The sequence below is a fragment of the Corvus moneduloides genome, chromosome 1 (genome assembly GCF_009650955.1).
Source record: "Corvus moneduloides isolate bCorMon1 chromosome 1, bCorMon1.pri, whole genome shotgun sequence".
NCBI lineage: Eukaryota > Metazoa > Chordata > Aves > Passeriformes > Corvidae > Corvus > Corvus moneduloides.
The window spans coordinates 46,246,822-46,271,644 of record NC_045476.1 but is presented as its reverse complement, the minus strand read 5'-3'; the positions used below and the strand labels follow the sequence as shown (position 1 = coordinate 46,271,644).

Here is a 24,823-nt window from a genome sequence, read left to right as displayed (position 1 = left end):
AATCCCAAAACAGATTAGATTTATAGTGTAAGAGGCTCTTAATGAAATAAAAATCAGGGCTTCACTTTAAAATATATAAGGGTAGGAATACCTGGTCTGCAAAACACAAAAGCAAATGTCAGACATTGCTATGTCCTCTAAAATACTCAGATGAATTAAAAGGCTGATAAATGCCAGTTTTACCTGGAAAAAATTGGATTGTTAAAAATGCTGTAATTTTGTCAACATACTGTGAAACAGTAAAGAGAAGGAAAGATTCAACCAACAGAAACTTAAACGTCAACATTTAAATCAGTGGTAATATTGCCTAAGAAAACAAGTTGCCTGAACTGGTGGTAAGTAGGAAAAATGAAATCCCTTGCCTTTTCTTTTTTGCTTTTTCTTTTTTCCTGCTTTTTTTTGACAATCTAAACACAAATGACGTTGGAAAATACAATTGTGAAAATTTCATAATATTTACAAGATAATGGATATTAGTGGGAATCCTATAGGTAATAAATTACATAGCAGTATACTATATAAAGTACCTGAAAAGTACCTGAAAAGACACAAAATTAATGTTATTACGAAAACATTAACTACTGACTTAACAAGGTCATTTTGCATTAAATGACATATTTGAATTAAATCTGAATATCCAAAAAATCAGTTTTTGTTATTTTATGTAGAGACTTTGATATATTTTGAACACATTCACTGTTTACATGCCTTTAACTTTTTAAAAGTAAATCTCTCATTAAGACAAATTTATATTTTGCATGATGTAACAATACTGTGCTCATCTCTTTTCTAACTGTCTGTTGAAAATATTTAAGCCAGGTTTAGGACTTCATTAATGGAATGAAATACGAAGTTTAAGTTCTTGTAATATAAAAGAAGAGAACTCCAATTAGATTGGAATTGGATAAAATACTTCTGATAGCAACTATTTATCTAATTTCTACAGGGGAAGAAATTCTTTCTTCTTTAGGCATTATAGATTAGATAATTCAGGCTCCAATATGACCTGAAAACAACAAAATAAAATTTTTCAACCAAATTAAAAGTTTCTTATTGCGCCACCTCTAATTCAGGACCCTCATTATTTTCCTTATAGAACCTTCACTATCCATAGCAACTGATGATTAATAAAACACACTTGTACCAATGCATTTTAAAGTTAATTCAACTCAACACATAGTTACACTCTCCTGTAGTTACAAGTAACAGTGGAACAGAAAATTACCTACATGAGCTGCACCTTTTGTTAGTCTCCAGTTTGATCAGTTTGGCAATGATCGTACCTCTTATTCAATCTATAAAGGCAGTTTGCAATCAAAAAGAACCTTATCATTACGTGACGAAAGTAAGTCATACCCTCGTCGTACTAAGGTGCACTTGGTTTGAGGACTTACATAAAGCAGAGAAGCCAATCCCTTCTCTGACTGAGAGCAGCTATTTGCACTCTATTTTCTCTGCCTCAATACAGATAAAAATGCACATTGTCAGGGAAATGCTGAAAATTAATCTTCTCTCTCACAATTACGATATTCACCCATTGGTAGGTTCCCTGAATGCCATTGTTAGCCTTGGTGAATTTCTAAACTCTACAACGGGCAACTTCATTAGACAAGAGACTATAAGCATGTCATACCCAAAATGTCCAGCAGCAATCCAGAAGTAACAGGTACAGGATAATTCTGGGGTGAAAAAGGACTTCATTGAACCTGGTCTCCCATGACCAATGGAATTGCTCTAGCAACTGAGGGAGCAGTCAAAGAAAAATGAAGTGTTGGCAACGGCAACATTCCCTCATGTGAGAGTTTCCTTGACTTAGTGTTTTCAAACTATCTGAGATTTTTCCCCTTCTTGTCTTTTTGTTCACTGAGAGAAAAACTTATGTCTGCACGGAATTCTTAACAGAACCTCAAATCAAGGAACAGACATGGTTAATTTACTTCAGACCAACTTCAACATATAACATTGAGATGCCTTGAAGAAGGTTTTTCTTTTCCTCACCCCAAAGAGATTACTTCCTTATCTAAAACTTTACAACTAAATCCCAGTGAAGGGTAACTTTATTATTTTCCAGATAAAAAAGCAGGTAACCTGTTCTATATTCTAAATACATGATTGGTATCACTTGCTGGTGATAGATTTTAACATTAATTAATGACTGTATAAAAGTATTGAAAAATCATGGAAAGAATGCTTTAGCTCATCCCAGATGGAATTTGGAATACAAGAGTCAAATTTCCTTAAATAATTATGCCAACATAAACTTCCTTTAACTCTTGCTACCTAACTCTCATAACTTTCAGGTCTGCTGAAAATGTCATCAATGAAGAATAAGTTGCACGGTGAATAGACAGCAACCAACCACCAAGAAGTAAACAAAAATAACATTTCTTTGGTTAGAACACAGAATAAGAATTAAAATCAATGGAATCTTGAAATACATAATTTTCTCTTTCTATATTTATTTTACTGAAGGTTCTGCAAGACCCAAAGTCCTGTCTTCTTTTTAACATCAGATATCCAGAAGGCTTCAGAGATCTCTTCAAATACCTGCTAGATAGGAGCAGTACTTGTAAATGTTGACTCTTAACCTGGTTTTAAGGGACATCACTGTTACATTCTCTAATCAGAGAAATTACAAGAAATTTAAACCTTTGCTTTTCAGCAGCACCATATCCTCTAAATTGTACTTGTACAATTGAGTACCTATTCACAGACACACATATTTTTAAGCTCCATATTGAAGAACATTCATTCATGTAGTTGATCAGAAGCACATGTGGTCCTGCAAATATCTAATACATTTATCACTGGGACAAAAGGCCAAGCAGGACACTTGAAATCCTGCTAACACAAAGTAGTGGTTAAATGCAAGAGAACTGGGAAGATGGTACTCTGAAGCGAGCAGACAGGTAGCAGTGGAGGCCCAAAGCTGACACTATCAGGACCAAAGGCAAACCCTCCACAGGGGGCTGTGAGACTAATTTCCTCGATTCAATTATTACCACTAGTAAAGAAGTTTACTACAGCTACACGATTTAACAACTATTAAACCAGCATTGCTAAATTCAGAACCCACTCAAAACATACTACAAATTGTCACAAAGAAATAGGGCTTATTTACTCCTCATTACAGTGTCAGTGAGTCAAAGAATTGATCTTAAACAACAAAAGCCTGACAGATGAAAATGCCGCCAGCTCTGTCAGACTCCTGGAAGAGAAAGTCAAGGCTCAAATGATTGCGTTGATCTTTAACTGAAACTGTAAAACAAGTCAGTTTCTTCAAAGCCAAACATAACACCGAAGCCAACAATAAGGAATGTTTTAGTCTTTTCCACACAATGAATTTTTTGATGTCATGAGCTCTGGAAGTTTTTAATCACACTAAAAAACCATTAGCAAGGCAAATGTATATGACCCAGGCCCATAAGCAACCACAGGACTGGTTTTCCTGACTAATCTTATTTTTCCTTCTCTTGCCTAAATTCCAGTATCAATACTTCTTAATAACAGATACTCTCAAATTTTTAACCAGGTTTTAACCCATGTTTTCTTTTCTTTCACTATCCAAATCTGAACAATAATTCATACTTGTTCACTGACTAAACTCCAAAGTATCTGTATTTTATTAGTCACATGGAAATTGGAGTGCTACCCACAAGACTTCAAGATAAAACACTTCACTGACACAGATCAGAATCAAAAAGTCACCCCATTTAAAGACTAACAGCCTTAAGACACATGATTTTATGCTTTAAATTTAAATAAAGGTAATTTAAAATCCCGTGTTTACTGTTCAGAAGTTATTCTTAGTTATCCTTCTGGAACTCCTGATTCTAAGTATGACCACCCATATCTTACATAAGTCTTCCCATTCCTTTTTTAAAAAGTCTACATTTACTAAATCCCTCTCAATGTATGTTCCAGCATAATTTTATAGTGTATTTACAAGATTTCTGCTGCTAGTCATTAAAAATCAGATTCATCAATGTTTACTTTCTAATTTCAGACATGAATTTATTTGAAGTGAAATTTTAACCCATACAAAGGAAACTAATTTTTACATACTGCAGATGTCATAACTTCCACAGAAGAGTAACAGCAGAAATTAAGTTAATGACTAGAATCAGACCCAGAAACACTGGACAGACAATAGTTTCATTTAACCACTTGCTGCACAATCTCTTCTTCCCACCTCTCACCTCCAGTAAATTTATCTTGATTATAACTATATTGGTCAGTTCAAGTTTGTTTAGCTGCAGGTCTTTCCATCAGTGACATCAACAGTGAAGCCACTCAGGACTTACAAGTACAAATCAATTTTGTCTTCCTGGAACAAATCTTAAGCATCCAGAAGCTCAGGACTCCAATATTTGACTTCAGGAACTAAGTCCTTAGCAAGCATCTGGAAAGTAATGAATTACTTCACTTAGCCATACCAGCACTTTATTATCCATTTTACATAAGAATTCATAATGATAACAAGCATATTGCTTGGCATGGAGCAAAACCATGCAGGCAACCAACAGATATTTCCTCTGACCCCTGTCAGATCAATTAATTTTGGTAACAGAGACAAATGCCTTCAGAACAGCAGAGCAAGACAACAGAATTCCTCTAAAATGACAGAAGAGAATATATGCTGTGAAGAAGTGAAAAAGATTTTAAAAATAATTCACTGAAGTAATTCTCTATACCACCAGTAAAGCTGTTTTCAGTAATGTACAGCATGTTACACAATACTTTAAAGTAAAATAATTTCATGACATCATATGCTTGCCAGAAAAAGATGGCATAGGCTACCTATCCAGAATGCTTGCCATTACAAACATCCATTTCATTTTAACAGAATAGAGTTGTTCAGGTTGGAAAAGTCCTTTAAGATCATCAAATCCAACCATTAACACCACCAAGCCTACCACGTCCCCAAGTGCCACATCCACACATCTTTTTAATACCTCCAGGGATGGTGACCCAATCATTTCCCTGGGCAGCCTATTTCAATGTTTGACAAATCTTTTGATGAAAGAAATTTTTCCTAATATCCAATCTAAACCTTCTCCAGCACATCTTGAGGGCGTCTCCTCTTGTCCTGTTGCTTGTTACCTGGAGAAGGGACTAACCCCCACCTGCACACAACCTCCTTTCAGGTAGTTGTAGAGAGCAATAAATTTCCCCGAGCCTCCTTTTCTCGAGGCTAAAAACCCCCAGCTCCCTCAACCACTCCTCATGCACTCCAGACCCTTCACCAGCTTCACTGTGCTTCTCTGGACTTACTCCAGACCTCAATGTGCTTCTCGTACACAGGATTCGAGGTGTGGCCTCACCAGTGCCCAGCACAAGGGGACAATCACTGCCCTCATCCTGCTGGCCACACTACTCCTGATACAGGCCAGGATGCCACTGGCCTTCTTTGCCACCTGGGCTCACTCCTGGCTCATGTTCAGCTGCTGTCAACCAGCATCCCCAGGTCCTTTTCTGCAGGGGAGCTTTCCAGGCACTCTGCCCAGCCTGTAGCACTGCCTGGGGTTGATGTGACTCAAGTACAGGACCTGGCACTTGGCCCTGTTGAACCTCAGACCATTAGGCATCAGCCCATTGATCCAGCCCTGTCCAGATCCTTCTGTAGAGGCTTCCTACCCTCCAACAGATCAACACACCTGCCCAACATGGTATCAGCTGCAAATTTACTGAGGGTGTACTCCATCCCTTCATCCACACCCTTGATAAAGGTATTAAACAGGGCCTGTCCCAGTACTAAGCTCTGGGGACACCACCGTGATCTGTCACCAGCTGGATGTAGCTCCATTCACCACCACTCTCCAGGCCTGACCAGACAGCCCGTTTTCACCCAGTGAAGCACATGCCTATCCAACCCATGAACAGCCATTTTCTCCAGGAGAATGCTGTGGGAAACAATGGCAAAGGCCTTACTAAAATCTAGGTAGACAACATCCACAGCCTTTCCCTCATCCACAAAGCAGGTCACCACATCATAAAGAGAGATCAGTTTGGTCAAATAGGACTTGCCTTTCATAAACCCATGCTGACTGGGTCTGATTATGAGGTTGTCCTGTACACACTATGTGATGGCATTCAAGATGAATGCCTTAAATTTACACAAACAATGCAAACAATACTTACTATAAAAAGAAAATAGCTTATCTAGTGAAATGAGTTAAAAATCCAAAATCTAAACACAAAGCCAAGTCAACCATAAACAGCAGGAATAAGGCCCATGTAATTTTTATAGCTTGTATTTACCAATCTTCTGTACTTTTACTAATGCAAAATATAGCAACTTAGAAAACGTAATGTGAAGTTAACATTTTTTATTATGAGGGATTATCTTCAGGATCAAAAGTTACACTCTGAATAAAAATTTCACAAGATCTTAAAAGAAAGAAAAATCTGCTGCATCTCCATCACATGACAAGATGACGTGAAGCTTACATCATTCAAGGATTACCAAGATAGCTGTGTGTTTAATTATTAGTTGGTAACCACTCAAGGCACTAGTAATTCATTCATCCTCTTTCATTCCACATGCTGAACCAGAGATTCCTCGAATAAAAATTCCCCATTCACTGACTGTAATCCTGATCAAGTGATTAAGATGTAGAAATAAAACTAAGATACAAAGTTCTTAATAAATGCAGGTCTAATTTACTTCTTTGAATTTCAAAAGTTTGTTGTGCTGTCACGGTCCAAATCTAAGAATGAACCATTTCATTAGCTGTAATACAGAACCAACTGCCAAAACATTGTCTTTATCCACAAATCAGTCACTGAGGTTAGATATTCCTAACAAGCAGACTTTAGTTTAGAGTCACAGAACAGCAGAATAAGCTGAGTTGGAATGGACCCACATGGATCACTGAGTCCAACTCCTGGTCCTGCACAGCACATGCCAAGAATCACACCATATGCCTGAGAGCGTTGTCCAAACACTTCTTGAACTCTGTCAGGCTGGTGCTGTGACTGTGTCCCTGGGGAGCCTGTTCCAGTGCTCAACCACCCTCTCGGTGAAGAACCTTTCCCCGATAATACAGTCCAACTATAGGACTGTAGGAAATTCCTGAAGACCAGCAGTACCAGCATAGGGAAAGAAAGCCCATGTGGTGAACAGAACAGTCATTCTTGGCTTTTCTTCCCATGTATGTACATTTCAATGCTGGTCTACGAATGGCAGCAGTTTTCTGGCCTGAATACTCCAGACACCTTCTTAAGATCAAGATTCATCGAAAGCAAAGAGATAATTTGCTTATAATAGTATGCATATAGATAAGGTTTACATATCTGATATAGAATTCTAAAATGCTTATATGTATGCACAGAACCTCTTACACTGACTAAATATTGAAAATCTCCCAGCACCACCTACTACGGCTTTATGAAAGAGATGTAAATGAAAAAATAAACAACTTCTTTTTCTATTTTAGTTCTCTAGAGAATTAAGAGAACAGGCAGTACTTGAAACACATTTCATGAACTGTCATAACCAAGACAGACTGACTGACATAAGATCCACCACAGCTGAATGGTCAAAGATGTATAACAAAATGTATGACTATTTCAATTAATGAATGAAAAAAGTTTCTCTTAGTCAGTCATATAGTACCAATTGGCCTTATACAAGCCTTACTGAACATTAAAATGTGTGACAATCAGGTGTATAATGAAAAAATCAAAGTGAAAAGAGAATTCTGTTTTGGGCAGAACACGATCAGGGGACATCAACTGAACAAAATGAAGCGGATTGTTCTAAGCCATGTTGAGTCTAAGACTTCCACTGTGCACAGTCAGTAGACTGGGACTAAATTCAGATATATCTATTCCTACCTAGTACAGTATTGGCGTTTACTTGCTTATACTTGGTGACAGACATTTCCTTTTAGATTTCCTGCCAAATGTCACTTGGTGGGATCACAACGCATACAATGGGGCAGACACTGAGGAGCCTCTTGTGGTTACCAACAACTTGTCCCATTTCCACAGAGAGGCACTTCAAATTAAGGTTTAAATGGGCAGAGGGAAACAAAAATTCAGCTTTAATCTCAACTAATCATTGTCATTCCCTCTAGACCTAGAGCCATTCCACCATCAAGATGCAGCTGCATCACTAACAAGGGGCAGCTACTCAGCTCAGTGTTCGACCTTTTCAATTTGAGAGGTCACAAAGCAATTCTCCTCAAGAGACCAGGTCAGCTTAGGACACAGGAAGTTTGCAGGTTTATTTGTTTAGATTTTTTCTTTTATCACAGTATTAATAAAATAACTAGTCTTTCAAGAACTGTTGTAATTTATACATGCCCATGGATGCAGTAATGCCTAGCAGGGTTCAGGGTGGTCAGATGATCTGTGACCAGCTGTCATAGACAACAGAGGTTACAGCAGGGTGTTGAACTTTGAGCTCTTGCTCTAAGACAGTCCACTTCAGAAACACTGAAGAAGATGGATGGCACAGCTAGAGCTCAGAGAGGAAGATATTAAAGCAAATGTCCAGCGTGGAAGAGAAACCTTCCCTCACTTATGCAAGATGACAGATACCACTTAGATTTTTCTCACTGGTTTACTTGTACATGCAATTAGAAAGTCTGTTTGCATTTCATTTTCATTTCACTGTCATCTTTTACCTGTGACTTCAAATTACTGTATCACAACGGTGGCACAGACTTTGAGAGGAATTGACAGTTTCTGAGGCCTCAGCTTCAGAAAAAGGTGAATGTCACATGAAAGTAAAAACACTTTGAAACATTCTGTTAAGTTAGTGAAGCTACAGAAATGTATCTCAAGTTATGGGGAAGAGGTTAGTATATCAAGAGGGACTACATGGAAAGTCACAGTATCCAGTGGATGCTATAAACAGGCACAGCAATGAATGATGACAAACCCATTACTAGTTACTAAAACAAAATTCTGGAACTGACACTTGTTCCAGCTCCTTCAAAACTAAGCAAAATGAACAAGAATAAAATTGGCACGGCCATAACATTTCACCAAGCAAAATTCTTAACTGTAGACAGGAATTAGTCTCAAGTGAAATGTCAGTTACTTTATTGCTGTCAGCTCAGGATACATTGCAATGATGAAATCATTGCAAAATGTAACTCAGGACTTTGAAAGATAAATTCTTTCACATTGAAAAAATGAAACTGCTACCCAACCTTCACTTACTCTGAAGTTAACCTGAATAATAATTTTGAGAGTTGTCTGGTCAGGGTGAGTAAGAAACATTAGCTGAAATACCATATTAGCAATTTGGAGACTTGCTGGCAACTTGAGTATTTTTTTTAGATGAAAAAGTGTAGATGGTATACTGAGCACATGAGAAAGAGTGTCAGCTTAATGTAATGTACTGCTACAGATATATTTTTTTCTAAAGTAAATTGAATGTTTGAGACAAATGAGAATTCCTTGACCACTTTTCCCTCTCAGCATCAAATACATCTTTGTCACCATTTTTACCACTCAGGTTCAAAATGAGATCTACATCAGCCCCTCTTCATCTTCCAATATATTCAGATCTCATCTGAAACTTTGTCATTGTTCTTGTTGTTTTGCATAAGATCTATATATATATGAGTCAACCTGCCTATACATCAAAAATTCTCATTTACCCCACTTTCTCACGAGATTCAACTTGCCTCCCAGTCAATCTATGCAGTGTGCAGTTTCTAAAATGCTCATCTCACTGGTTGTCAAAGTTTTCAGTAACTGTAAAGACAGTAATCTTGAATGATCAACTCTCATCAGCAATTTTACATTATTCTTCTTGTTTGAATCTTTAGTATTGCATACTATGATACGGTACTGGAAGACAATGTGAGTAAAAACCCTTGTAGAAGCCGGTCTTTCACTACTACTACTACAAATGCAGTGAGCCAATACAATCTACTCCAATACCTAATGATGTATCTTTACTGGTAGTGTATTTGTTGTTCCTTGCCCAGATTTCTTTTCTAGTGAGCAGTTATGTGATGCTTAGCTGCCTACTGTGGTTAAACCACAACACCACCCTACAATTATTTCTGTTGCAGCTGGATCTCCTCACAGCTTGAAAACACAGAATCAGAGGAGCTTGGCATACAAAAAAATCAGACAAACAAAATGTTGAGACATTGTCTGTAAAACAAAAAAGCCAAAAAAGAGTAATGGCCAGTTCAAGACACATCTTCTGTGTTGTAGGGTTTGATTTTATTCCATGTTTCCAGAAGGTGGAATCTTAAAAGAATGCTAGCTTCTTTCATGCTTAGGAAAGTCCACATCTGCAAGCATTAGGGCAAAGTAAAACTGCATCAGGAAAGAGGGACCTAAGAAAAATGCTCTTTGCTAAAAAAAAAAAAAAAAAAAAAAAAAAAAAAAGAAAAGGAAAAGAAGACTATCAGACTATTCAATGCCTGTTAGTAAGCTTTCTACTGAACGTTTTCCTCTTAAACCCACTGGTTTAAGTCCTTGTAATCCACTTTCTACCTACACATTGTTCTTTCTCAAGCTCATATGGCTCGACCTAGGCTGATCCATTACTCGTGGAAGAGGACACTATGAGTCTGAAGCTTTTGAGCATAACAGAAAATGGACGATTACCCCAAATATTACTGAAAGCTAATTCAAAACTCTGGCAAAAGACTGACTATCTGTATTAGGAGGTATCTAACATGCTTAGGGACTAAACGATAATTAACAATAGCTCTACAAGACTAAGCACTCCAGTCAACATACAAAAATTATAGCATGAGTCTAACAGGACACTTTTATCCCAATCAGGGTAAGCTGTTACAAGTAGTGAAATGATGTTCACTCAGCCCACATTTGCCCTCTTCTCAGATAAAATGACTCACAGCAGAAATTATAACCATGACTGATCATACACTATTACTGTAAATTAATGTAAAAATCTAGTCTCCCCCAACAGCAATGAAACAGCAACAATTCTAACACTCTAATTCCTGGTATATGTCAGTTTTGAATACTTGAATATTGACTTATAGGTAGAACTACGTATTTTTTATCTAATATACAAGAATTTAGACTGCTTATTTAAAAATTGCGAAAGACGAGAACAAAAAATGTTTAACATAACGAAAAACAAGTTAGGACTTTCTACAATCACTGAGACTACAGAGTGCACAGGAGCACTATTAAAGTAACCCAGCCTCTCAGCAGGATTTGTAACAGCTGACAGTGCCACTTGTTCATTCTGTATGTGTACCTCAATCCATTCCAGTTGTGCAAAATGTCAAAGTGGAGCTCTATGTCCAGTGACAGCAGCTGCTACTGTCCTTTGCTCCTCTCCACTCAGTTTTGTAAGGACTGAACCTTGTGATAAATTGATTCTGAATTTGTGGATAATTACAGCACGACTGCACCAAACAGATGTCTGATATCATCATCATTTATAGTTATTAAGAATTAACATTAACTTCTATCTGTCCAATATGCGCTTTCATTTCTTCTCAGGTACCTAACTCCCCACACTTCACCCCAAAGATGTACTTAAGGCTCAAGATAAAAGCTGTAAGAAACAAAAGACTGGGCAGCTTTTCCATCTCTGCACACAGAAGTTTGACACTATCTTGAAGGTGTGTCAAATCAGCCACCAACTTCAGTGGTCAAAGGTGGGAACCAAAAGCAATCAGCAAGTTGCTTGGGTCAATACACATTTCTGAAAAATGTGTAGTATGAAAGGGGCCACAAGCAGCTGGCAATCAGCTGAAAATGCAGCAGGCACATTCTGCCTTATACATATCTCATTCCATCTATCCCTTAAATCTCTTTCCAATTCCCTGACTTGCAGTGGAGCCTCAACTGTCATCTTGCACCTAAATCAAGCAGTCTGCAAATCAAGACTCTTGGGAAGTATAACAAATAAGAGTTGGGACTACAGCACAAATCCAAAAATCAAAATAGTCTTCTACTAGGCAAAACTGGCCCTGACTACAGAAGGTAATCTTGTGAGAAAGGGACAAAGCATACAGTATTTATACTGCCTTACAGTTTTTTTCACAAATCTATATAGGAACCAATTTTTAGTTTGAAAAGAGAATTGCCTGAAACAAACTTACTTAAAGCAATACACCAAGTACCAACATAAAATTTCAAAGGGCATTTCACGATGATGTGTTTCTCCAGAAAATTGTGAAGTAAATTCACAAACAAAAGGTGAAATTTACCCTCATTCATTAAACATCCTCATTTAATTCTAACTGGCTGCTGCCTTTGAAAAGTACACTTGAAAAAAAATTCAACACGTCCTACCTGTAATGCACACACTTCAACAATCTAAAACTATAGGTTTTTTATTCCTTTGGTTTTATTTCTCAAGGCACCAACTTCTGACTGAATGCTTTAAAGGTGTTTTATGCAAAATGAACATATACCACTCATGTTTGGAAGAAACCTTTCCACTGACTGGGACACGGATTTCCTCTTATTACAGGAAGTCAGCAACTTCCTGCCTGTTGCACTTTCCTCTACTTGCACTCACTCACTGTTCTTTCACGCAGCCACAAAAATTAAACTTACAGGTATCCAGATTTTTTCATACTTGAAAATAAAAGAATATCTTCAAAATTATCTGCTACATATTTTCATGAAGCAGTAAAACTGGCAGGAACAACCAGTGTGAGTTTTACGTACAAATGTGAATCTACAGTGAAAATCAACAGAGCTCAAATCTTTGTGCCATTAGCCTAGACTGCTCAATGCATTGGACATAAAGGTTATGGGGTATAATGAACCTTAAAAGGTATTGTCACAAGAAGCACCAGGTTTAGTCTGAAAAAAACAAACCAAATGATATAGATATACATATATAAGAATTGCCCAGTTACACATTTCAATTTATTGGCTTTCCCCAAAATGTGTATATTTATTAGCATCATAGGCCAAAGTGTAAGTGATGTGAATACAAAATAAGTCCGGCCCAAAGGAGGAGAAACACTATGCTATTGACTCATGAATAACTGAAAAACAAGCAAGGCTCCCACTTGTATTTTTTTTTAAGTACGTGGTGCCAACAAAAGTAACAGGCTGTATATTCTGCAGGTGCCCAAGTCACTGTTTGGAAAGCATAGTTAAGTTTTATAGGAAGCAGGACATGCAAAACAAACGTGAGTATCAGCAGAGAGCCACTCGTCTCACTAAAGAAATTAATAACGCCATTATCGTTCCCAGCACAATCATCAAATAACTTACCAGATATACATTCAGAGAAGTATACTAAATGTTCACTTCCAATTTTCATTAGCATTAGTACTATTTTCCTTCTAGCAAAGAAACCCAGAATTGGTTTGTGTTGGAACGGATCTTAAGGATCATCTAGTTCCAACCTCTCCTGCCCTGAGCACGGACACCTTTCACTAGACCAGGCTGCTTAGGGCTGCATCCAGCCTGATGTGGAATATGTCCATGAAGGGAACATCCACAACTTCTCTAGGCAACCTGTTCCTGTGCCTCACCACCCTCATAGAAGAGAATTTCTTCCTAATACCTAATCTAAAGTGACCCTATTGCAGTCTGAAGCCATCACCCCTTATCCCATTCACTGCATGCCCATGTAAAAAAAAAAATCCTTCAGCTTTCTTGTAGGCCCCTTTAGGTCCTGGAAGGCTGCTCTAAGGTCTCCCTGGTGTGCTCTCTCCAGGTGGAAGAGCCCCAACTCTCTCAGCCTGTCTTCACAGGAGAGGTGCTCTAGCTCTCTGGGTCATCTTCATGGTCCTCCTCTGAACTTGCTCAGGTCAGAGTTAATATCTTGCTCAGAGTAGACATAGCAGGTTCTCTGTTATGTCTACTCTTTCACTCTACTTTTTCTACATTGCTTACTATTTAACATGTTTAAATTACTTTTCGTTTCTCCCATTTAACCAAGATTTATTCAATATTTTACAATGCACTCCTGTATTAGTAGTGATGAGATAGTATAAAATCTGGGTTTACTAAATCTTTCCCTTTGAGTTGTTGTTTGACCTTGAGTAAGTCACTTTCCTCTCACTGAAAATTATTAATGCTATTTTCATTTATAGATGAAAGGCTCTACGAAACTACTAAACATTAATCATGAATAATCCAGATAAAGTTTAGCTAATAAAAAGGTACAAGAAATCAAAGTACCAACTTGACACTGGATCCTCTTATTCATTTTTATATTGCAAGCAAGCATGCTGATATAAGCATGATAATGAAATAAATATGAAACATACCACCTGAGCCTTGAAAGTCTTTAGTTTTAAAAGAGGTCCAACTTACATGGGAAAGGTCAGTCGGAACACTGACAAAAACTTTTAAAGCAAAGATGATAAAGAAAACTAGTAACTTTTTAAGATAATAATATTAATTTTGAAAGAGAATCTGTTGGGGAAGATCAGAAAATACAACTACAGTTTTCAACACTGCAGCTTGTCAGGCTTCAATCAGTAAAATATAGGCAGATCTTTCGCCAGATATAAATGTTGCCTTACTGTGAACAATGAAAGGTAGGAAAAAAAGAAAAGGTTTGAGGAAAGAGTGTGCTTATCCACATAATATTGGATGCAGGAGCTACTGGTCACATCCACCACCACTAATGGAAAATATCAGGACCCAGAATACAACCATCATCAACACCATGTGAAATAAACGAAGTTAAAAAATATAACTAAATGGCTAGCATACTGGCAAATCAAACTGCTTGCTGACACATCTAAAGCATAGCAGATAAGAAATGATTATCAGTGTTGCTCAAGTAACGACTGAGCATTAAGCTGTTCTTTAACAATTGAGGGAAGAGGGCTGAGCATGACACTGGGAAGGTAGATTATAAACACAGCATTGTAAAATTTGTAAAATAATTACACATTACCATGCATTGTGAAAACATTCACCTATACAAAATTAACTATCAACAAGAAAATTATTATGATTAACAAAACTCAGGATCAGCATAGTAAATCCTTACAAACTGACAAGAATTTGAGGAGCTCCATGGTACGGCAGTTAATCCACAATCGGAAAGTTTTTTGTAACTTCATTTAAAACATCTGCTGTTGGCCACTAAAGTCACAAAACAATGGCCTGGATGACAATTCATTTGACACCAGGTACAATTCTTGCACTAGCATTACAGTGAAGTCTAAATGCCAAAAATTTACTTCTACAGTTCCAGAAATATTCTTTAACAATTTCCATCCCTTACTTAAATTCAAGTCTATTCTCCATGTGCATCACACAACTACACTTCTTCCCAACAAGAAAAAGGCCAAAGGCCTACTTGTGTAAAATCCAGAGACTACATAAAAATAGCATTAATTATGAAGCAGGCACAATCCAGGTTTCAAGAAACATCATTCAGACATTCATTACCTGATAATTCAGAACCAAAGGATCCTGACTGTATGTGGGTCTAAAGGTTAAATACAACAGCTCACTCAGAAGGTGGCGATAGTAGAGGTCTGTTATAGACCATCAGCTCAAACTATGAATAGTAGGATTTTTTTTGTAAGCCCTATTTTTAACGTGCTGAAAGAAAAAGGTGAAACTGAAGTCGTTAATACTGAAATCTAGTATCTCAGGATCTTAAGCTGCCAACAGTAAAAACAACCATTTTTAAAAAGTTATTACCAACAGTTTTCTAACAGCACTCACCATAACCAGAGAAATTACCACGTATTCCATTATAATAGCTACAATGAGTAAGTCACTGGAGTAGAAATTTGGCATAGCCTAAGAATTACTGATCATGATCAAATTACATATCTGGATAGAGATTACTAACTTTTATATAAATATACAAGGTACATCGATGCTCATATTCCTGAGTTTTCAAAATTTCAGAAGCTAAAAAGTGTTATGAATAAAATGAATTGGGAAGAAAAATCTTAGACAGAAAAACATGAAAACAGAAACTTCCCTAATGGCTTTTATCTTCGGTCAGGCAACTCTACAGCTAGCAAAAGGACAAATTTTGTACAGTTTTGGCTACAGCTCAGCCTAGTTTCTCAGAACCTGATTTTTTTTAAAAAAAAGAAGTTAAAAAAATAAGCAGGATCAATAACTTAGAACAGGGGAGGCTGGATCACCATCAAAATAAACTACTGTTGCAGAGTGTAGAAACTGAGAGACACAAAACATCCACCCATGACACCACCAAGGGTGTAAGTACAAACACCACCTCAACAATAACAGAGGCCCATAACTAGACAGAGGTGGCACAAGTGTTAAAAATTATAAGGACAGATCAAAAATAGTCAATAAATACTTTCATTCTATAGTTGGAAAGATTCAAAATGGTATAATCGTATCACATTATATTGATTTTCCTTCCAACTCATTTGTTAAGCAGATGTTCCAGATCAGATGTTAAAAAACATTGTGAGAAAAACATTTTAAATCAGCATATTTGTTAAACTTATCTCAGAGTCCTAGAGTAGTCAGCCCAGCAAATCTTTGATCTGCTGATGCTCTTTTAAAACTACATATTTTAAAATCTGTATGTGTCTTTAAATGCTAGGGACTGCCACCATGCAGAGGAGTGAAAACACAGTGTCAAAGGGACAAATCAAGTTTAAGGCAGTTTGATATGATAGAGAATTCAGATGAGATAACAAGAACTAAGGAAAGACAGATGCATTCAAATGTATTCAAACAATAATTGCATGCCTTATTTTTAAATAGTGGCAAAGATGAATCACTGAAACAAGTCATCCAGAAAAGTAAATGGTAGATTCTCAGTATCTTGATACACTTAAAAAAAAAAAAAAAAAAAAAATCTTAGCCAACCAGAAGTTCAGAAATCAAACCCATTGAGACAAAAACTGATGCTGTAATATATTTAAGGTGAAATGTTCATGTATTAAGATAGATGCAGTACTTAATGCAAGTCAACTTCAGAAAGCACATGAACTTTTCACATACACAACTAGATTAATTAGTAGCATGGTAGTAATGGTCTTTAATAAACCTAAAATAACTATTTGCCAGCCCATTAACAGAGCAAAAAGCCCTCCAAATTAAATAGTACAGAAGGATAATGTTGGGGGTTTTTAAATAGAACAGCATGGCACTGTCTCATTTCTGTTGCATTCAATTCAGTATCAGTGACACCTGATTCTCCCTAGTATTTTCAAACCATTTCCAAAGAGAGTCAGTGCTTTTGGGAAACCTACACCTAACCATTAACAGAGGCAGAATACCCATTTCTATTCTGTTTGGTAATTCATCAACTTTTATCCAAAATAAATGTTAAACGTTCCATGTTCATCTCCAAGGTCTGGATGCAGTTTGACTAACTGCTCCAGCTTGGCTCTTGCTTATTTCAACTGTCACAGTGCAAATACAGTCAACTGTTTCTTCTCAAGGACTGTCACACATGGATTCACGTAAGATTCAGAGAAACCACGTTTTTTCTATTCAGTGCCATTAAAAAGAGCAGGAGTTATCAGATTATAATCGAGGACCTCAAACTACGTAACTTGCAAGTCCTTTTTGTGAAAGTAGTTGATCACATAAGTTGCAGCATCAGAAAAATGATAACACTAGGGCAAGTGAGAAAAACATTCTTAAGTAAAACACACACCACAGTAACAACCTTCCTAAAAACTGGAAATGGTACCAGCTATGCCTTGTGGAGGTCAAAACCCGAATTCAAGCCTCACTAACGTAACAACCAAACACAGGCAAGCAACTACTTCTATCATGTTTAACAGTTCTCCTTGTCCTCCTCTGAAAGCACAGCTCACCCAAAGATGTGTGTTTTTATAGAATATAGACTGAACTGCTTTGGGCCCTTTCCTGGGCCAAAAGAAGAAGCATACAAAACCTACAGCTTATTTGCTTCAGAGCAGTGTAGAGCCTAAGTCAAACAGTTTAGATAACATACCGCATTTGCACTCAGTAGACATCACTGGCTCCTGATCCAAAATGCTCTTACACGTGCTAATCAACAAAGCCTCCAATGGACTAGGAACTGATTATCTTAGAAACTGTCTATCCTCCACAATTCTCAGCAACAGCTGTTGTCAATTACAGCAGCATACCTAACAGTTTAAGATAAAACTCCTAAGGATGGAATGCAAAGTAAACTTTCTAAGACTTCATCAACAGAATTCCTTTCAGGGCAAAGTGTAAACCAGTTCTTCGCACAGCCCTTCCCGAGTGAAAAATGAAGCTGTAATAGCAAAAACAACCTGGAGACAGCAAAGATGATCTCTACTTTAGCATACATTATAGGCAGGCAGAGAATGTATAACACATTTCCACCAAATCACATTTTTCTTGCACATCAGTACAAGGTAACAAAGGCTAAAAGATTCAAGTGCAAACAAAAGAGAAAAGCACAACATTCAAGTAAAGCCAAGATGGTTATGCAAAGAAGGAAAAATGTGAGAGGAATGTTTTCACTTATATTTCTTAAAGGTAAGTGCCTTTCTCACAAGTGGCAAAGTACTTTCAGAAAACCACTGAACCAATTTTGTGCGGCAACTGAGCTTTGCTAATATTGCAGCTTAAACAGAAAAACTGTTTGCAAACATCACGTTTCTGGCTTTTCTCAGATTTACAAGAAGGTTAAATGAAGCAAAACATGCAAGAATCTCATCAGTTTAATTAATTGTTGAACAAAGCCACCAGTACAAGCCTTACTTAGTCACATTTCCATCCAAAAAGCTGGAGAACGGACTCTAGTTTTCATCTCACTGACAAAAGGATGCCATTAATATCTTTTCAAATGTTCAGTTTTCACAGGAGTTTACTGTATCTGTAGTACCTAAATTATGAAGCCACCATAAAATCTAGAGGCAGGAAAAAATGCACCATCTTTCCAGTATGCACTTACACATCTAGTAATTGCTCATGGTCTCATACTTTGCTATGCACTGAAATTCACTACTTGTATGGGCCTGTAGGTTCACAGCTCATACAGCTCCTATTGTTGGCACAAATTTCAAGCAAGAAAATATACAAAAAAAGGTTTGAAATTGACCAGTTTATTTGGAATAGGCTGTGTTTGTTTACCTGAAATCTGAACTTATTTCAACATAGTATTAATTTTAACAACTTCAGCAATTGCTACTATTTATATACATCCATGACTCTTATGGGTAAAGCATTTAGGCCCCACACAGGCCATGTGTGTCAGAAAAAAAAAAAGAAAGACTGACAACTGGTAATCACACTCGTGTTAACTCACAATAACAGTTACTACAGTAACAAAAAGAAGAAAAAGGACTGGTTTCAAAAATAGAAATCATTATCACCCACAATGTAATTTTCTTATTGCCCAGTTTTAGATCTTACAGTATTTCAACCTGAGTTGGAAAAATAACAGTGGATGATGATTTAGAGAGAGATATGATCTAGGACTAATTTAACTGAATGTTTCATGAACCTTAAATTCTTAAAAATATTTTCAATAACAACAATCAGCCCACATGTTATTGGAATGTATTTTGGAATCTTTAGTTTCCACAGAGTATTATCAGTAAATAGTTGAACTAATGTGTGACAAGTAACAGAACTGACAAATAATTTTAATGAAGTTTCTTTAGTCTCTAAGAGACTTATGCAGTGCTTTTTAACCAAGTTTCAGATCTTTGTAAGGGAAGGTAAGCAGGATTACAGAGATTCAAGTGGAGAATGGATACTGTGGAGTGGAGTGGCAGAGCTAGAAGTGTATTATTTTCTCCCAAGTGCCATCCCAGTACATTTTGTACATGATTCTTTCACATGTATACCTCTTTTATGAGTATACCACCAAAGCAATACTATGCCAATATGATGGAACAACTGTTTCTTAAAAGCAAACCATAAAGCCTCCAGGATGTGTAATACCACAGGACATGTAGCTAAACTGAACTACTGATGGATATAGTACAGCAATCTCACTGTATGAAACTCTCAAACAGCTAAAACGTGTTAATTGCAGCCCTTACACAGAAATGCAGACTTGTACACCACTTGAACTGCTGTATCCCAAAGAAAAACGTGTGATGGTTAAACATCTACCACTGATGGCAATGGACAGCTAGCACAGACTGAGTCAGGTAGGTGAGAACAGGGAGGTAGACAAGCTCTGGGGCACGAAAACTGGAGGGAAGCAAGCTGCTTCTAAAAACTCTTTTTTGAAGGCCTGGAGGGAAAAAAAATAATCATGAAGACCCTCAACTTCCCTCTTCAGCCATCGGAATCACCAACAACAATTTAAAAAGACCCCCAAAAAAAACCAACCCAACAAACCAACCCAGAGAGAAGGAAACCTTGTGACAAATCTGCCTCCTCCTCCCTCCCTGCTCTCACCTCCCGGCAGCGAGGCTCAGGCTGCACAGCTTCCTGCCGGGGAGCATCTGCCCTCGGCACGCCCCGGGCCGCCGCCGCTCCCGGCGGGACCCCGCGGGAGGAGGGCGGGAGAGGCCGAGGAGCGGCGGCGGCGCGGGGCGCGCAGGCCTCGGCGCCCGCCCGGCCCCGGCGCTGCCACTGACGGCCGGGGAAGGGGCTCGGCGGGGTCCGGGGCTCGGGGCGGCGCACTGCGGCTGCGGGGCGGCCGGCGGGGAGAGGGGCAAGCGGGTGAAGGGGAGCAGATGCTCTGGGGCTGGTTTTACCTGCTGCTGCTGCTGCCTGCAGTGGCATGAAGATCTGGCTCAGCCTCTCTCTCTCTCTGTCACTCCCTCCCCGCCTCCCTCCTTCCTTCCTTCCCTCCCTCCCTCCCTGCGGCGCGGCGCGGCGCACAGACCCCCGTGCCGGCCCGACGGCCTGCGAGGGACGCGGGGCAGGGGGAGGCAGTGGGGGAGGCCCGGGGAAGGGAAGGGAAGGGGAAGGGCTCCCTGCCCGCCCGCGGGGACGCGCGGTGGCACCGCCCCGCTCCCGCCGCGCAGGCGCCCGAGCCCGCGGCCGCCCGGCGCCTGCTCCTTGTTCCTGCTCCGTGCTCCTCATGTCTGCTCCCGGGTGTCCCGGGCTGCGGGGCGCCGGTGGAAGAGGAAGGGCGAGCATGGGGCTGCCCTCGCGGCTTGGCCGGCGCCCGCTTCTCGCCATCCGCGCTGGGCAACAGCAGAAGGGCGCCGGGTTGTTTGAAACGGAAGGGTTTGCGTTTCTTCGGGGCCTTTCGGCCTCTTGAGGAAGCCCGATCTGCTTGTATTTACATAAAGCGTGCGCAGAGTGTTGTTACCAGTCACGCAATGCGTGGTGAGGGCTGGGGGGAAGGGGCTTAAAAGGAAGGTATTTTAAAGTGAGTCCGTAACGTGGCTCTTTGGGAGCGGCTGGCTGTGTTCAGACCGCTTGGGAAACGTCCTGGTGGAAGGAGTCAAGTGCCCGGCTGGAGCTCTGGGCGGCCGGAGGTGGATGCTGCCCGCCCGGGGCGCTTGTCAGCCCCAGCAGTGGGGTCACTGAGCGCGACCCTACAGCACGGTAGCAGCTCACCGGGACGAATGCGTCAGTTCCCAAGGCACACTTGGACCGCTGGCACGCGATTGAGATCAGTCAAAAAGATCACTTACTTAAGTTTCGGAAAATCCGTTAAACCTGCCGTTTGCTTGGCATGGGCCCTTCATTAAAAATCATGAAGGAATGTGAACAGAGGAGCCCCAAGTATTGAAGAGTTCATTTTCCTTGCAAAAACAGCCTTCAAGAGGTGTATTTATGCATGAGTTTGAAGGTGTTGAGAAGCGCCTTGTGACTTAGGTTGCTCCTTGTGACCATTTTACAGTGTCTCATTATATGTGCTGTTGCACTAAGTGTGCAAGCTTTTCTTTGGAGACACCAGTGCAAGACAGAAAGGGGAAACTAGCGACATACTATGTTATAGATGGTAGCTGAAGCAGAAATATTATTTGAACCTAAGTCTTGGAAAAATAAGCCTAAATCTGGCATGTTTGACTATTAGAACGTGCTTCAAGGTAACAGGAAGAAAGATGATCAATCTGAGATACATCTAGAAATGAAACAAGAATAAAACTTTTTACATTTAATAAAAATTGCATGATGAATGTATGGTATCTAATCTCTGCAGACATTTCTTATAATTCCCTTGATTCCCAGAAAGGAACTTTTTTGCTTTTTGGGTGATTTCAGGGCAAGATAATCAGCCTATCTATGTGGTTTTGCCAGAGATACTTAGAGAGGAAATCTCAACTCCATGTCAGTCTACAGATGTTTTTGATTCCCAGATGTTTGATTAAGAAAAGAGAGACCAAAGTAGGTTCCGGCCTGCTGATGATAGTGTTTTACAGCCACACATTTACATTTTTTGCTACATCAGATTGTTTAAAGTAGAAAGCGCCATTTAAAGTTAAATTCTTGGTAGATTTAAAATTAAAAGGCTTAGGACAAAAAACAAATGAAGACATGAGAACTTCCTTGCATGTCCGCATATCCATTAATTTCAAACACATAATTTCATTTTCTGTTTGCAATAAAGATCTTCTGTTTGTCGCTCCTTACATTTATTTTGTGTTAGAGCAGATCTTGATATTAAAAAAGCCAAGCAGTCAAGCATATATTTTTTTTCTAGTAATACCATGTTTTGAATACCTTGAACAGCTCAGTGATGAAAATACAATTTTGTTCGACACAGGGCGCAGCATTTGATTTAGAAATAATACAGCCATCTACAGTCAGTCTGCATATATCACAGTGACCTGTCCACTATAAATACATGGAAGTGGCTATTTTCTGCTTTTGCAATACAGTGCATTTTAGATAAGAAGATATGCAAAAGTAGTGTGTGCTTGGGAGATGAAATGAAAATGTGAAGAATTATAGCACATTATATGTTGAAGATATGGGTGTGTAGATGGGGCTCACTAGGTAAAGTTTGTGTTGAAAGTATCAAAACCTTTTCTTTGTAAGCCTGCAGATTTGTGCTACTGTTTAAAACAGGGAAAGTGTGCACCTGCCTTTGGCATATATTCCCACTCTGTCCTCAAGTCAGGCAATTGCGAGTTGTCTAGATAACTACTGGAGTAATTATATGAGCATAGGATATCTAATTGTGTGCATGCTTAGGGGATGTCTTAAAAGATTTGGCCCTCTCAGTATTCTCAATATGAAAATTTTCCCATGGAAAATAAAAGCTGGAACAAAAGCCAGCAGGAAAAACAACAGCGGAGTCTGCCAAAAGTAGTTATTCTTGTTTCATTGGCAATCAATTGTTAGGCTAATCATAACACTTAGAATGCTATTTTAAGCAAGATTGGAGGTTCCACACCAAAATTAAAACATTGTAAGGAAATTAATCCCTTCTACTTATGCATCAATAAAGAGAAAATAAATTCCAAATATTACTAATTTCTGTATTCTCAAGATTATGGAGGGTTAAGGTCAATCTGCTTAGTTTATGTTCACAATACATCCTACTGCAGAGTCACAAGTAAAAGTGTGTAAACTTCATATAGGTAAAGAAAGTAATGTTTCTTATATTAGGTATTGACTGAAATATTCTTGAGGTTTTAAATATTTTTAACATTTTACATGGCTGTGCATTGCAATTATGAAAAATCTTGGTTTATATTTTGTTACATCATTAGCAGCGTTCTTCATTTAAGTAGTCTGGCCTGTAATCTGGCTAAGTTTTATACAAGTTCTTCACATCTCATGTGTAAGTGGTATCCATAGCAAAAAATGCATATGTTGCTTGCTAGCATTTTAGTTTCTCGTGCTTGGGAGGGAAGAGAGTAGCCCAGCTTTGTTACCATCTTTAGAATAAAGCCATTACATGCATTTGAACTAGTTAGGAGGATTTCATATAGTTTGAAAAAGTACAGTATAGGTTTACAAATTGAATAAAATATAAAGCAAAATTTCTTGACTTTTTCTCCTAGTTATCTCATGCAGACAGAATATAAAAATTCCCACAGATTTTTACTATATATTAGTGTGAATTATATACAAAGCATTTTATTGAATGCATATGCATGCATGATTTTGTGCATATGCAAATACATAAATATATATACACATGTTAGTTGTATTTCAAATTGTTACAGCCTCTTGTTTGGATTTCATATTTGATCTGTAATCCAGGAGATTTTGAAATCTCAGGAATTTGAAGAAAATCTCAAGGAAGGTTTTATGACTGCAACTTCTCCCATGAGTCAGATAAAGCTACAACTCCTCTATCAACTGAATTCCAATAGAGAAACTGGGAAATACTTGTGGAGTACTTCTGTCATTTCTAGACCCTACAATGAGATGTATTCTATACACAGCCATTAAGAACAAAGCCATATTGATTTTAAGCTTGATGAACTTTCTTCCAGTAGAATCTGTTTGATGCCTTTGCCAGCTTGCAGTTTCCACTGTGACTATTCACTTAATCACTCTCAAGTTCTGCTTTTGTACATTATTTAAAAATACTTACCAATCATAAGGAGAATAATTAATTACAAGTTTTGTTCTGTCCTTTTCATTTTCCACCCAAGCCTTCTTGTGCAAAAAAGTAACCTCATTTTGCCTCTGAATGATAATAAGATTTGGCCATAGACATTTACACCATAACTTAAATGGGTCTTAAATAATTTTAAAATTCTTTGGTTTAGTGGAGCTTAGGTAAGCTCTTTGTGAACCTGTATGTCAAGTGATATGATTCAGTATAATTCTCCTATTATTAATTAAACTTCCCAAATACCTAATACAACATACTGTGTCTTCCTCCAGTAGAGAACCAAGCATCAAATGCTTTCTCAGTAAAATGCATAGCTTGACATTCTGACAGTTACATCAAACATGATGAAATGCATCATGTAAGTTGGACAAAGATGCACGACTTAGTGTGTTCTGAAAAAATTTAAAGGAGTTAAAATGGAGTGAGCAAGAGGAATAAAGACTGATGAACTACTATTGGAAGGAATAAAAGGAATCATGT

General features: G+C 38.4%; 1 protein-coding gene across 7 annotated transcripts in view; it reads right to left on the bottom strand.

Annotated features, from left to right (window-relative positions):
* Positions 1-20,611, bottom strand: part of TBC1D5 (TBC1 domain family member 5) — a 316,694-nt gene extending 296,083 nt beyond the window's left edge. For 6 of the 7 annotated variants that reach the window (XM_032108463.1, XM_032108473.1, XM_032108445.1 and 3 more), the window contains exon 1: positions 20,568-20,611. The gene's annotated coding sequence lies outside the window, so the exon portion shown is untranslated. Of the gene's footprint in view, positions 1-20,265; positions 20,366-20,567 lie in introns of those variants that run through there. The other variant, XM_032108454.1, reaches the window with a different exon arrangement.
* Positions 20,612-24,823: the final 4,212 nt, after the last annotated feature.